The sequence below is a fragment of the Bos grunniens genome, chromosome 8, assembly GCF_055505025.1.
Source record: "Bos grunniens cultivar Pamir isolate PY7600 chromosome 8, Bosgru_T2T1.0, whole genome shotgun sequence".
Lineage (NCBI taxonomy): Eukaryota > Metazoa > Chordata > Mammalia > Artiodactyla > Bovidae > Bos > Bos grunniens.
The window spans coordinates 77,681,216-77,694,115 of record NC_141172.1 but is presented as its reverse complement, the minus strand read 5'-3'; the positions used below and the strand labels follow the sequence as shown (position 1 = coordinate 77,694,115).

At 39.4% G+C, this 12,900-nt stretch overlaps 1 protein-coding gene across 11 annotated transcripts in view; it reads right to left on the bottom strand.

Annotated features, from left to right (window-relative positions):
• Window positions 1-12,900, bottom strand: part of NTRK2 (neurotrophic receptor tyrosine kinase 2) — a 408,111-nt gene that overhangs the window by 349,850 nt on the left and 45,361 nt on the right. The window lies entirely within an intron of this gene.

Sequence of the window (12,900 nt, the reverse complement as noted above, 5' to 3'; positions counted from 1 at the left end):
TTATAATACTTGGTAAGCTTTCAGTTCTTCATGTAGAAATAGGGATACTGAAGACACCTACTTTCTAGAGCTTTTAGGATGGCTAATAAGATACTATGGAAAATATTCCAGATAATGTCTAGTGCATATAAAGCCCTTAATAAGTATTAGCTATTACTGTTATTACTGGAGAGGTGGCAAGAATACACAGAAAAACTATACAAAAAATATCTTCACTACCCAGATAATCACAATAGTGTGATCACTCACCTACAGCCAGACATCCTGGAATGTGAAGTCAAGTGGGCCTTAGGAAGCATCATTATGAACAAAGCTAGTGGAGGTGATGGAATTCCAGTTGAGCTATTTCAAATTCTGAAAGATGATGCTGTGAAAGTGCTGCACTCAATATGCCAACAAATTAGGAAAACTCAGCAGTGGTCACAGGACTGGAAAAGGTCAATTTTCATTCCAATCCCAAAGAAAGGCAATGCCAAAGCATGCTCAAACTACCACACAATTGCACTCTTCTCACACACTGGCAAAATACTACTCAAAATTCTCCAAGCCAGGCTTCAACAGTATGTGAACCATGAACTTCCAGATGTTCAAGCTGGATTTAAAAAAGGCAGAGGAACCAGAGATCAAATTGCCAACATCTGTTGGATCATTGAAAAAGCAAGAGAGTTCCAGAAAAACATCTGCTTCTGCTTTATTGACTAAGCCAAAGCCGTTGACTGTGTGGATCACAACGAACTGGAAAATTCTGAAAGAGATGGGAATACCAGACCACCTGACCTATCTCCTGAGAAATCTGTATGCAGGTCAAGAAGCAACAGTTAGAACTGGATGTGGAACAACAGAATGGTTCCAAATAAGGAAAGGAGTACATCAAGGCTGTATACTGTCACCCTGCTTATTTAACTTATATGCAGAGTACATCATGAGAAATGCTGGACAGGATGAAGCACAAGCTGGAATTAAGATTGCCAAGAGAAATATCAATAAACTCAGATATGCAGATGACACCACCCTTATGGCAGAAAGTGAAGAAGAACAAAAGAGTCTCTTGATGAAAGTGAAAGAGGAAAGTGAAAGAGTTGGCTTAAAACTCAGCATTCAGAAAACTCAGATCATGGCATCTGGTCCCATCACATCAAAGCAAATAGATGTGGAAATAATGGAAACAGTGAGAGACTTTACCTTTTTGGGCTCCAAAATCACTGCAGATGGTGACTGAAGCCATGAAATTAAAAGATGCTTGCTCCTTGGAAGGAAATTTACGACAAACCTAGACATCTTATCAAAAAGTAGAGACATTACTATGCCAACAAAGGTCCATCTAGTCAAAGGTATGGTTTTTCAGTAGTCATGTATGGATGTGAGAGTTGGACTATAAAGAAAGCTGAGCACCAAAGAATTGATGTTTTTGAACTGTGGTGTTGGAGAAGACTCATGAGAGTCCCTTGGACTGCAAAGAGATCCAACCAGTCCATCCTAAAGGAAATCAGTCCTGAATATTCACTGGAAAGACTGATATTGAAGCTGAAACTCCAATACTTTGGCCACCTGATGCAAAGAATTGACTCATTTGAAAAGGCCCTGATTCTGGGAAAGATTGAAGGCAGGAGGAGAAGGGGATGACACAGAATGGGATGGTTGGATGGTATCACTGACTCAATGGGCATGAGTTTGGGTAAACTCCAGGAGCTGATGATGGACAGGGAGGCCTGGCGTGCTGCAGTCCATGGGGTCGCAGAGTCAGACACAACTGAGCAGCTGAACTGAACTGATTTACTCTTATTGGGCTTCCCCAAAGGCTCAGTGGATAAGAAACCTGTATGTAATGTGGAAAACATAGATGTGGGTTTGATTCCTGGGTCGGGAAGATCCCCGGGAGGAGAAAACGGCAATCCACTCCAGTATTTTCCAGAAAAATCTCATGAACAGAGGAGCCTGGGCTATAATCCGAAGAGTCACAGAGTCAGACAGGACTAAGCGACTAAGCAAGCAAGCAAGATTACTGTTATTACCAACATTAATATGAATATTTAGCTTTAATTGGTACATCTGAATTTAAACATGTGCATATCTTACCTTTTGTCAAATTTCTTCAAATAAAAATAACAAAGCCATAGCATGATATCACAAAGAAATGAAATGTACTCAAACAATCATGGAAACTATAAGATCACTGGAAGTTAAACGGTTCTTTTAGAGTAGGATTTCTTAGCTTTTAATATACTAATGTGAATAGTGAACATCAGAGTTATAGAATTTTCTATAGTTTTTTACTTCTTTAATCTTGATGTTTTTTTTTTTTTTTTCATACACAGAGCATCTCAAGAACTTAGATGTTGCACAGAATGTAGGGTGGGGAAACTTTGGTGGGCTAGATGATACTCAAGCTAGTTCGGAGAAGGAAACGGCAACCCACTCCAGTATTCATGCCTGGAAAATCCCATGGACCGAGGAGCCTGGTGGGCTACAATCCATGGGGTCGCAAAGAGTCAGACACGACTGAGCGACTTCTGTGTTTTTAAAGCTCAAAGGGATGTGGGTCACTGAAAAGGATATAAACCAGGGCAGAATTTCTTAAAGAAGTAACAGATTAGTTAGTTACAACATCAAGATAAATGGAATTGAAACAGAGATGCTACCAAGAGAGTTGGGCAGTACTGCTTAAATAATGCTCAAGAGTTTCTATTCTTAAATTGTTTCCTCCTGAGAGAAGAGGAGCAGCCCTGGGCCCACTCAGCTTTGCCTTTTCTGTTCCCCACTTCGGTTATGTGTTGTCACTTTCAGAATTGCACTTTTTTCACCTTGTCATAGTAGCTGCCAAAGTGTGTTTTTATAAACATGGGGTTCTAGAGCGCTGGCTTCCTGGGGCAGAGGAGAGAAAGAAATGTGTGTTGTACAAAATCAGTAAGTTCATATGTTTAATAAAATAGTTCTATTATTGAAAAAAAAAAGAATAAATAGTTGTACAAGCAAAAATCCAAGACCCATGTCTAAACCCTTGCTACTCAAAGTATAGTGTATGGAACAAGGTGTTTGTTATAATGTAGACTCTCAGATCCCAACTCATACCTGTTGGAAAGGAAGCAAGTTTCGCGGGGGAGCTGCATTGCATGGCAGGCAGGATTTAAGTTTCCTGACCAGGGATTGGACCCATGCCCCCTGCAATGGAAGCATGGAGTCCTCACCCCTGGACCACCAGGGAAGTCCCAAGAAGCATTTTTTTTTTTTAACAAGAACTGCTGGTGATTCACGTGCACATTAAAGCAGCTTGGGAAGCACAGATCTAAAGAGAGTCAGCCTTTTCACTGAAGAGCTGATGATTTTCTGCTGAGGTCTGCTGGCTGGTATATCCTTTCCAGCCACATCCAGGTCAACAGCCATCGACACTGCTTCATATACTGGTGCACACTTCTTAAAAGTTGATGATATTGACTAGATCACTAATTCAAAGTATGTGCATTCTCAATTCCTAATAATTGAGGAAAACTAACTTCTAAACTTTTTGAAATATCAACTCAACTTTGCAATAAATGAGATGGGTCAAGTTTGGGTTTTAATTTCAATATCCATCTGCAGGTCTGGATTATGTTCTTTTCCACCTCATTTTAGTGAGCCTGAGCTCTGTTCATTTCTTATTAGATCATCACTCCCTGGGTATACAAATATTCAAGTAAATTATGATTTTTGTCTGCTTTCTGTCTTCTCTCCACTCACTTTCTATCTTCTTGGCGTATCTTCCTATTTTTGTGTCCCCTAAACATATATATATCACTGCCAGGAATGAAGCCAAAATGAGCCTGACCTATTTAGAAGTGGCTGCTTTACACCTGGTTGCAAAAATGACAGAAAATTAGCAAAGTGACTTTCCAAGCTCAAATGGGAAGCTGTGTTTCTAGGCTTGTGTGAGCTGTCATGACAGTGACAGCAACCACAAAACTTCTAAAAACAAAAATCTGAACAGCTGCTGACAGCTTAAAAAAACAACTTTATTTGCCTTCTAAGAAGATAAAGAAAAGCAACGGTCCACTGTGTGGCTTGCTGTGTTTTAGTGGATAAAAACCAGTCTCTAATAAAAGGAAGGAAAGCAGTAAACTAGACTTTGTAAATGTTTTTCAGAAAAAAAAAAAAATCAACCTAGCTAAGATGCTAGGGAAATAAAGTTGTTTACCAATCTAAATTATACGTGGAGTATTAATATAGCATTTCATCTTCTGTGAATGCTAACAAATATGAATTACTATCAACCTGTTTTCCTGGTTTAAAACAAAAAAAGGAGTATATACATATATGCTAAAGAAATATGCATATTATAAATTATAGTGGAAACAAAAGTAAACAAAAAACAAATCATTAACATCAGTTTACCTCAAGGAAACAGGCCTCTCTTCCTGGACACCTGTGACCCAACCTTTCACAACATAGATAATATTTTGTTGATGTATCATAGGGAGGCTCTACACTAAAAGTCCAAAGGTTGGTAAAGTGAAAAACTGAAATTACCATTATACATAATGAAAAAAATCAAAGGCAAACCTAATTTCAATCCATGGGACTATTAAGGATGTCAGCAACAGTTAGAACTGGACATGGAACAACAGACTGGTTCCAAATAGAAAAAGGAGTTCATCAAGGCTGTATATTGTCACCCTGTTTATTTAACTTATATGCAGAGTACATCATGAGAAACGCTGGACTGGAAGAAACACAAATGAATCAAGATTGCCGGGAGAAATATCAATAACCTCAGATACGCAGATGACACCACCCTTATGGCAGAAAGTGAACAGGAACTCAAAAGCCTCTTGATGAAAGTGAAAGTGGAAAGTGAAAAGGTCAGCTTAAAGCTCAACATTCAGAAAACAAAGATCATGGCATCCAGTCCCACCACTTCATGGGAAATAGATGGGGAAACAGTAGAAACAGTGTCAGACTTTATTTTTCTGGGCTCCAAAATCACTGCAGATGGTGACTGCAGCCATGAAATTAAAAGACGCTTACTCCTTGGAAGGAAAGTTATAACCAACCTAGATAGCATGTTCAAAAGCAGAGACATTACTTTGCCAACAAAGGTCCGTCTAGTCAAGGCTATGGTTTTTCCTGTGGTCATGTATGGATGTGAGAGCTGGACTGTGAAGAAGGCTGAGCACTGAAGAATTGATGCTTTTGAACTGTGGTGTTGGAGAAGACTCTTGAGAGTCCCTGGGACTGCAAGGAGATCCAACCAGTCCATTCTGAAGGAGATCAGCCCTGGGTGTTCTTTGGAAGGAATGATGCTAAAGCTGAAACTCCAGTACTTTGGCCACCTCATGCGAAGAGTTGACTCATTGGAAAAGACTCTGATGCTGGGAGGGATTGGGGGCAGGAGGAGAAGGGGACAACAGAGGATGAGATGGCTGGATGGCATCACTGACTCGATGGACGTGAGTCTCAGTGAACTCTGAGAGTTGATGATGGACAGGGAGGCCTGGCGTGCTGCGATTCATGGGGTCGCAAAGAGTTGGACACGACTGAGCGACTGATCTGATCTGATCTGATATAATAACTGCACAGACATTCAACCTTCAACTGGAATTATCAGCTTTTATTCACTATGGTTATTTAACATATATGCAGAGTACGTCATGTGAAATATCAGGCTAGATGAAGCACAAGCTGGAATCAAGACTGCCAGGAGAAATGTCAATAGCCTCAGATATGCAAATGACACCACCCTTATGGCATAAAGTGAAGAGGAACTAAAGAGCCTATTGATGAAGGTGAAAGAGGAGAGTGAAAAAGCTGGCTGAAAACTCAACATGCAAAAAACGAAGATCATGGCATCCAGCCCATCACTTCGTGGCAAATAGGTGAGAAAAAATGAAAACAGTGACAGACTTTTACTTTCTTGCGCTCCAAAATCACTGCAGATGGTGACTGCGGCCATGAAATTACAAGATGCTTGCTCCTTGGAAGAAAAGCTATGACCAACCTAGACAGCATATTAAAAAGCAGAGATATTACATTGCCGACAAAGGTCTATATAGTCAAAGCTATGGTTTTTCCAGTAGTCATGTATGGATGTGAAAGATGAACCATAAAGAAGGCTGAGCACCAAAGAATTGATGCTTTTGAACTGTAATGTTGAAGAAGACTCTTGAGAGTCCCTTGGACTGCAAGGAGATCAAACCAGTCAATCCTAAAGAAAACCAGTCCTGAATATTCATTGGAAGAACTGATGCTGAAGCTGGAGCTCCAATACTTTGGTCACCTGATGCAAAGAGCTGACTCATTAGAAAAGACCCTGATGCTGGGAAAGATTGAAGGCAGGAGGAGAAGGGGACGACAGAGGATGAGATGGTTGGATGGCATCACTAACTCGATGGACATAAGTTTGAGCAAGCTCCAGGAGTTGGTGATGGACAAGGAAGCCTGGTATACTGCAGTCCATGTGGTCACAAAGTGTCGGACATGACTGAGCGAGTGAACAACAATTCACTGTGGGGCCAGCATGTTCTATGGTAACTAGCTACCAGTAAAACAGATTGAGGGATTTGACCCAAAAGAAAACTGCCTTTTAAATACATTTGTTGCCTGCTCAGAACCAAGCATTTCATCCACTAGTAACACCTCCAAAAGACACTCTCTTCCAGAAATTTAGATCATAATTACAGTACAAAAAAATTAAAGTACAAAGTACACTGTTTTATAAGAATTCCATCCAACCAGGGGAAAAGACCAAAAGGTTTGTACGGCAAAACTAATCACTAAAGATCAACCAAATGCATAGGAACTAAGTACAAGAATTTAGAATATATACTGTTATAAATAATGTCATTGAAAAACACTAAAAGAAGTAGTGGGAACACTTCTATGTGGAGTAATAAATCAGCACAGTCTGGAAAAAGAACCATTCTTCACTAGCACTTGTGTGATTCAGTTTCTGTCTTCAGAACTACTGCTCATAATACCCCCTTTTTTCTGATTAATGTGGAAATTTTACATGAATATGTTTTGTTGCCTTGTAATTAATAGTTTTCCTAAGGTTAAAAGGGACTTGGTGGAGAAACAGACCACAACATGTTTCACAGCATGAATAAATTTACAGTAATTCACGGCAGGAGGGGCTGTTAGAAAAATATTGTGAGACATTTCAACTGTGCTGTGAATGGGAATGGGAACTGTGCAGTTCAACTTCCCAGCCTTGCCTACTGAGCTCATTCAATCACTAAGGGCAGAGGAGAAAGAAGAAAGGATATTCTTTCAAAATGCAAAAATGACAAACATTTCAATGGGAACTGCAAAGTGCTAAAATATGAAACAATTTGGCTGGAAAAATATAAATGTTTAACTCATCTCTACTTAACTGACATATCTTGGACATTATATAAAATATCTAGTCCAATCTGATCATTAATATAATGCAGTTCATGCATTTATTAATTGATCAATTCAGAAAACATTAATCAAGTGACTGTTATATTCAAGGGATACATCAGGCACCATGGAGGATGTGTTTTTGCTTATTAAGTGGAGCGAATTTGGGGACTTACCTGGTGGTCCAGTGGTTGAGAGTGTGCCTGCCAAGGCAGGGACACAGGTCCAATCCCTGGTCCGGGAACTAAGATCCCGCATTCTGCAGGGCAACTAAGCCCATTCACTGCTAAGCCAGAGTTCTAGGGCCCATGAACCACAACTAACGAAGTCCGTGCACCTAGAGCTTGTGCTTTGCAACAAGAGAAGCTACCACCATGAGAAGCCCATGAACTGCAACGCGGAGTAGCCCTCGCTGGCAACAACTACAGAAAAAGCCCTCATGCAGCAACAAGGACCCAGCACAACCAAAAATAAATTAATAAATATTTTTAAAATGTAGAGAATTTGTTCATCATATAATGCTTACACAGTTCAGTTCAGTCCAGTCGCTCAGTCATGTCCGACTCTTTGCAACCCCATGAACCACAGCACGCCAGGCCTCCCTGTCCATCACCAACTCCCCGAGCTTGCCCAAATTCATGTCCATTGAGCCGGTGATGCCATCTAACCAACTCATCCTCTGTCATCCCCTTCGCCTCCTGCCCTCAATCTTTACTAGCATCAGGGTCTTTTCCAATGTGTCAGCTCTTCGCATCAGGTGGCCAAAGTATTGGAGTTTCAGCTTCAACATCAGTCTTTCCAATGAACACCCAGGACTGATCTCCTTTAGGATGGACTAGTTGGATCTCTTTGCAGTCCAAAGGTCTCTCAAGAGTCTTCTCCAACACCACAGTTCAAAAGCATCAATTCTTCTGTGCTCAGCTTCCTTTAAAGTCCAACTCTCACATCCATACAAGACCACTGTAAAAACCACAGCCTTGACTAGACGGACCTTTGTTGACAAAGCAATGTCTCTGTTTTTAAATATGCTGTCTAGGTTGGTCATAACTTTCCTTCCAAGGAGCAAGCGTCTTTTAATTTCATGGCTGCAGTCACCATCTGCAATGATTTTGGAGCCCCCCAAAATAAAGTCAGCCACTGTTTCCACTGTTTCCCCATCTATTTGCCATGAAGTGATGGGACCGGCTGCCATGATCTTAGTTTTCTGAATATTGAGCTTTAAGCCAACTTTTTACTCTCCTCAATGCTTACATAACGCAATACTAAAAGGGGAAGTTTTTAAAGAAAGCCCACCTTACAAAGAAATTAAATCCCAATAGCTCTTTTTTATTGAAATTAAAGTATTACCAGTTGCAAACCAAATGCAATGGCCATAGTTACTAGCAAATTTTTGGGTTTACAATGATGAAATACATAAGTCCATACTCCTGTGAGTTACTCTTAGAGTTAGCTAACAAGTTTCATTAAAAAAAAAAAGTGGCAATAAGATAAACTCCATCCATTGTGTTTAATCTGTGACTTAAACACAATAGATATATAGATATGTTTTAAATGTTTGCTGAGGGTGAGACCTAAAAGAAAACCCAACTGACCATTAATCCATGTTTTAAATAAGACTTGAAGACTTGAGGATATTATCCAACATGGAATTTCAGAGACAGAATTTAAATCCAACAATCTAGAATAATCTGATGCTCAATCTAACTTCTCCTAAAGAATCAAAGTTGGGAAACTGTTGTGAGGAAAATTAATACGTGACTAAGCCCCAGACGTCAGTTTCTCCCTCTCAAATCTCTAGAAATTACATCAATTTTTTTTAATAAACAATCATATTGGAAAATAAGAAGCCATTGTATTGCTGTATAAGAACTATGAGAAACTGCTGAACAAAAGAAAGTAGGGAAATGAAATTAAAGAAAAACAGCACAGTTCGAAACAGACACGAGTATGTACTGCAACAAAACAGGGAGACTGCTGTGCTGACCTGAGACTGGAGGTGGACTGCAGGGCACAGTGGGGCCTCCCCTCCACCAAGCCACGGGGTTATTGGTTAAGAAAACAAGAAGAAGTGACAAGAGGAATAAGCTTTCCTCATCCCACCCTGGCCCTCCCACCTCAGGCACAGCATCCAACAATTGCTGCAGCTGCCCCCAGGTAGAAGCAATGACTACGGGAAGTTTACAAGAGAAAATCAGTCATGCTAGGTACTGAGGATACCCTAGAGATAAGATGAAACACTATATGGAAAAGGGTGTTTCAATCATTAAAAAAAAAAAAAAGCATCACTAGAGATTTCAGAAATTAAAAATTGATTGGCAGAAGGAAAAATTCAGTAGCTGGAGAAATAGCTGAAGGGCAAAGTAGTGAGTAAACAGGCCCCCATTATGCAGCACAAAAGAACCAGCAGATGGAAAGTATTATAGAAAGAGTGAGAGGTATGGAGAGAGAAGCCAGAAGTGTAAATAACCATCTAAATAAATTAGAAAATTCTTCCAGGACTGAAGATGTGAATACTCACACTGAAAAAGTACACTGAATGTCAAACAAAATAAAATTTTAAATACACACACACATGCCTAGTTACACTGTAGTCACATTTAAGAATAACATGGATAAGGAGAAAATCCTAGAAGATTCTAGAGAAAAAAGAAAAGCATGGGCTACCTATCAAGAAAGAAGCATCAGGCTGGCCTTGGGCTTCTCATCAGCAATACTGAACACAGGGAAAACGTGGTGATATCTGCAAAAATCTGAGGAAGTTATCTTGAGTCTAGAATTTTACACTCAGTCAATTCCAATGAGAAGAAAAAATACAGGCTGATTTTCCACTGGGCAAGAACATGAAGATTTTTTTTTTAATTTATCTGAAAGAAATATTAGAAGATACACTCCAGCAAAAAGAAAAACCACTCCAAGAGGAAGTAGTGGAACAAAATTCCAGGACATACAAAGAAATAGTAAATCCTCAAAAACATCAAGTAACAATCTAAAAATAAAATCTCACATAATAACAATCTGAGAGAAGGGAGGTGAAAGTACAGGGAAGTAAAAGCATCTTTTCTCATCTTGTTGGGTATTCTTTCTGGATACTTACAGAAAATATGTTTAAATATGTGTGATAAATATTTTGGCCTTATATAATTTATAGGGGAACAATTTATAACTTTCAAACAATTAAGAAAAATAAAACAATGACCAGTATCAGTGGAAGGAAAAGGAATAATCTTATAGAAAAATAGGCAAGATATAAGTAGGCAATTCAATGAAGAATAATTGCAATGTCCAAAAAACAGAAGATACTCAATAGCAATCAGGAAAATTAAAACTAAAAAGTAATGACATACCATTTTTTTAGAGATACAAAAAATAAGAAGCTTGCTATAAGGTACACTTTGCTAGGGTGGCTATAAATTGGTAATCACTTTTCAATGTACAAACCATATTAACCAAAAATTCTGTTTCCTACTATGTACTCTAAAAAGCCTTTGCATCTGTATGTATGTAGAAAGATTATGTATGAGGATACTTGTTGAAATAGTTTTGTAATAAGATGGGAAATGCCCATCAATATGGAAAATTTAACATAATCAAGATATATTCTACCATGAACAGCGGACGAGGATTTAAAAGATATGATAGATCTATGATTACTGATCTGAATGATCACAAACAAGCATAAGACAAGTTTAATATGCAAATGTAGGAAATTATTTTTGCAAAAATTTGTATTAATAGTATTTGTGCAATTATAAGAAAAAAACCTTTGGAAAGAAAGTAAAAATCAGCAGAGAAAGAGCATAACAGCTTAAGAACACATACAAAAAAGTCTGTCAGTTCCTCTTTTCTAATGTTGCTTTATGAAAAGCATTGTTGACACTGAAATTAATTTTGAATATGACCATAAAAGTAATCATTCAGTCCTAATCAATCAACCAAACACATGCCCTCTAGCAGTGGATTCAAGGCCTCACTCTTGTACACAGAGTTCATTGACTAATTTGTAGGAAACAAATTCAAAAATATTAAAAATTGACAAATTGGTCAGGAAACATTAGAACCAGTTCACTCCTATCCCTCCCCTACCCCAATCACAATGGTCTATCAACAACACATTAGGTGGGTGTATTATAGGAATGTTCTCAAGACAATATGGTCAAAAGTTAAAAAAAAAAAAAAAAGAATTGGTTTCAGGCAAGGGCAAAGCAGACGTCTATTAAGAGCCTTTTGTGAAATCAGAGCAGGAGTCAGATGCTTTCTCTTTCCCCTCTCGGTGGTTGCTGAAAGTGTGGCCACAATAGCCGTGGGGACTTGGGAGCCAGCCAAGTGGCCAGGTGACTCAACATTCAATTTCTTGCCCCTCTAGGCGATTTCTCTCAGTGGTACAAATTTATACCAGAATAGAGAACAGTTATCAGGAAAAGATAGATATTAAAAGCTTTTTTTTAAAGTACTGGCTAATAAAGAAAGCTGAGAGAAGTTGACAAGGGACAAAGCTTTATTCCCCATTGTGAAATCAAAGGGCCCTCGTTACAACACAAATCTGGGGAAAGGGTAACTGCTGTCTTCTAAGACTCCTCGGGGGAAGAAACAAATGCTTATCGTTCCTTTATTGTGTTCTCATTAAAAATGAGCAGCAGCTATATTTTCCTTAAATAAAAATTGACTCCAAACAATAGACTCCTCTGAAAATGAAGACTTGAAAGTTTATGGTTAATACACAGATTCCCCTTGGACAAGAACCAGGTGCTACATGACAGTCTGCTGTGTCACCAGCCACTGGGCCAGAAGATCACATTTAACTGTGAACTGATTAACTGGTTGACTGATTAAAATTTCAACAGAGGAATAATATGCATATGTGGGTACTGCAGAGATATGTCCTTAGAGCCCTCGGCAGTAAAATCCTAACCAGAACCCTTGGATTTTCCTTTCTTGTAAACACACTGGCACTCACAGAGCTATTTTATGATATGGTGCCCTTTTAAATTCTGGAAGTACAAATGCTGGGGAGAGAAATGGGGGACAAGACTAAAGGAGACTGTAAATCCAGACATGGGAGAAAGCATGTTTAAGGGCACATTTGTGGCACCCCACCAAGAGACACTGACATCTGGGACCAAGACAAGTTTAAGGGAATGTTCTATATTGAATTGTATGTTCTCATGCTGCCAGGACACATTATCCCCTGGGATCCTTCCTCTACATCAGTAGTACCCAACACTTTTGGTACCGGGGATCACTCTCATGGAAGACAATTTTTCCACAGAGTGAGGTTGTGGGGAGGGGGGTTCTGGCAGTAATGCCAGAGTGATGGGGAGCAATGGGGAGCAGCAGATGGAGCACTGACCACTCGCCCAACGCCCACCTCCTGCTGTGCAGTCTGGTTTCTAATTGTGCAGTCCACAGTCCCAAGGGTTGGGGACCCCTGCTCTACATAGCCTGGGTGCCAACCAAATATATATGGCTAGTGAAGTACCACACTCTCAGCAGATACTTTTTGGATGGATGGATGGATGGACAGAAAAATGAACAAAGAAACAAAGGAAT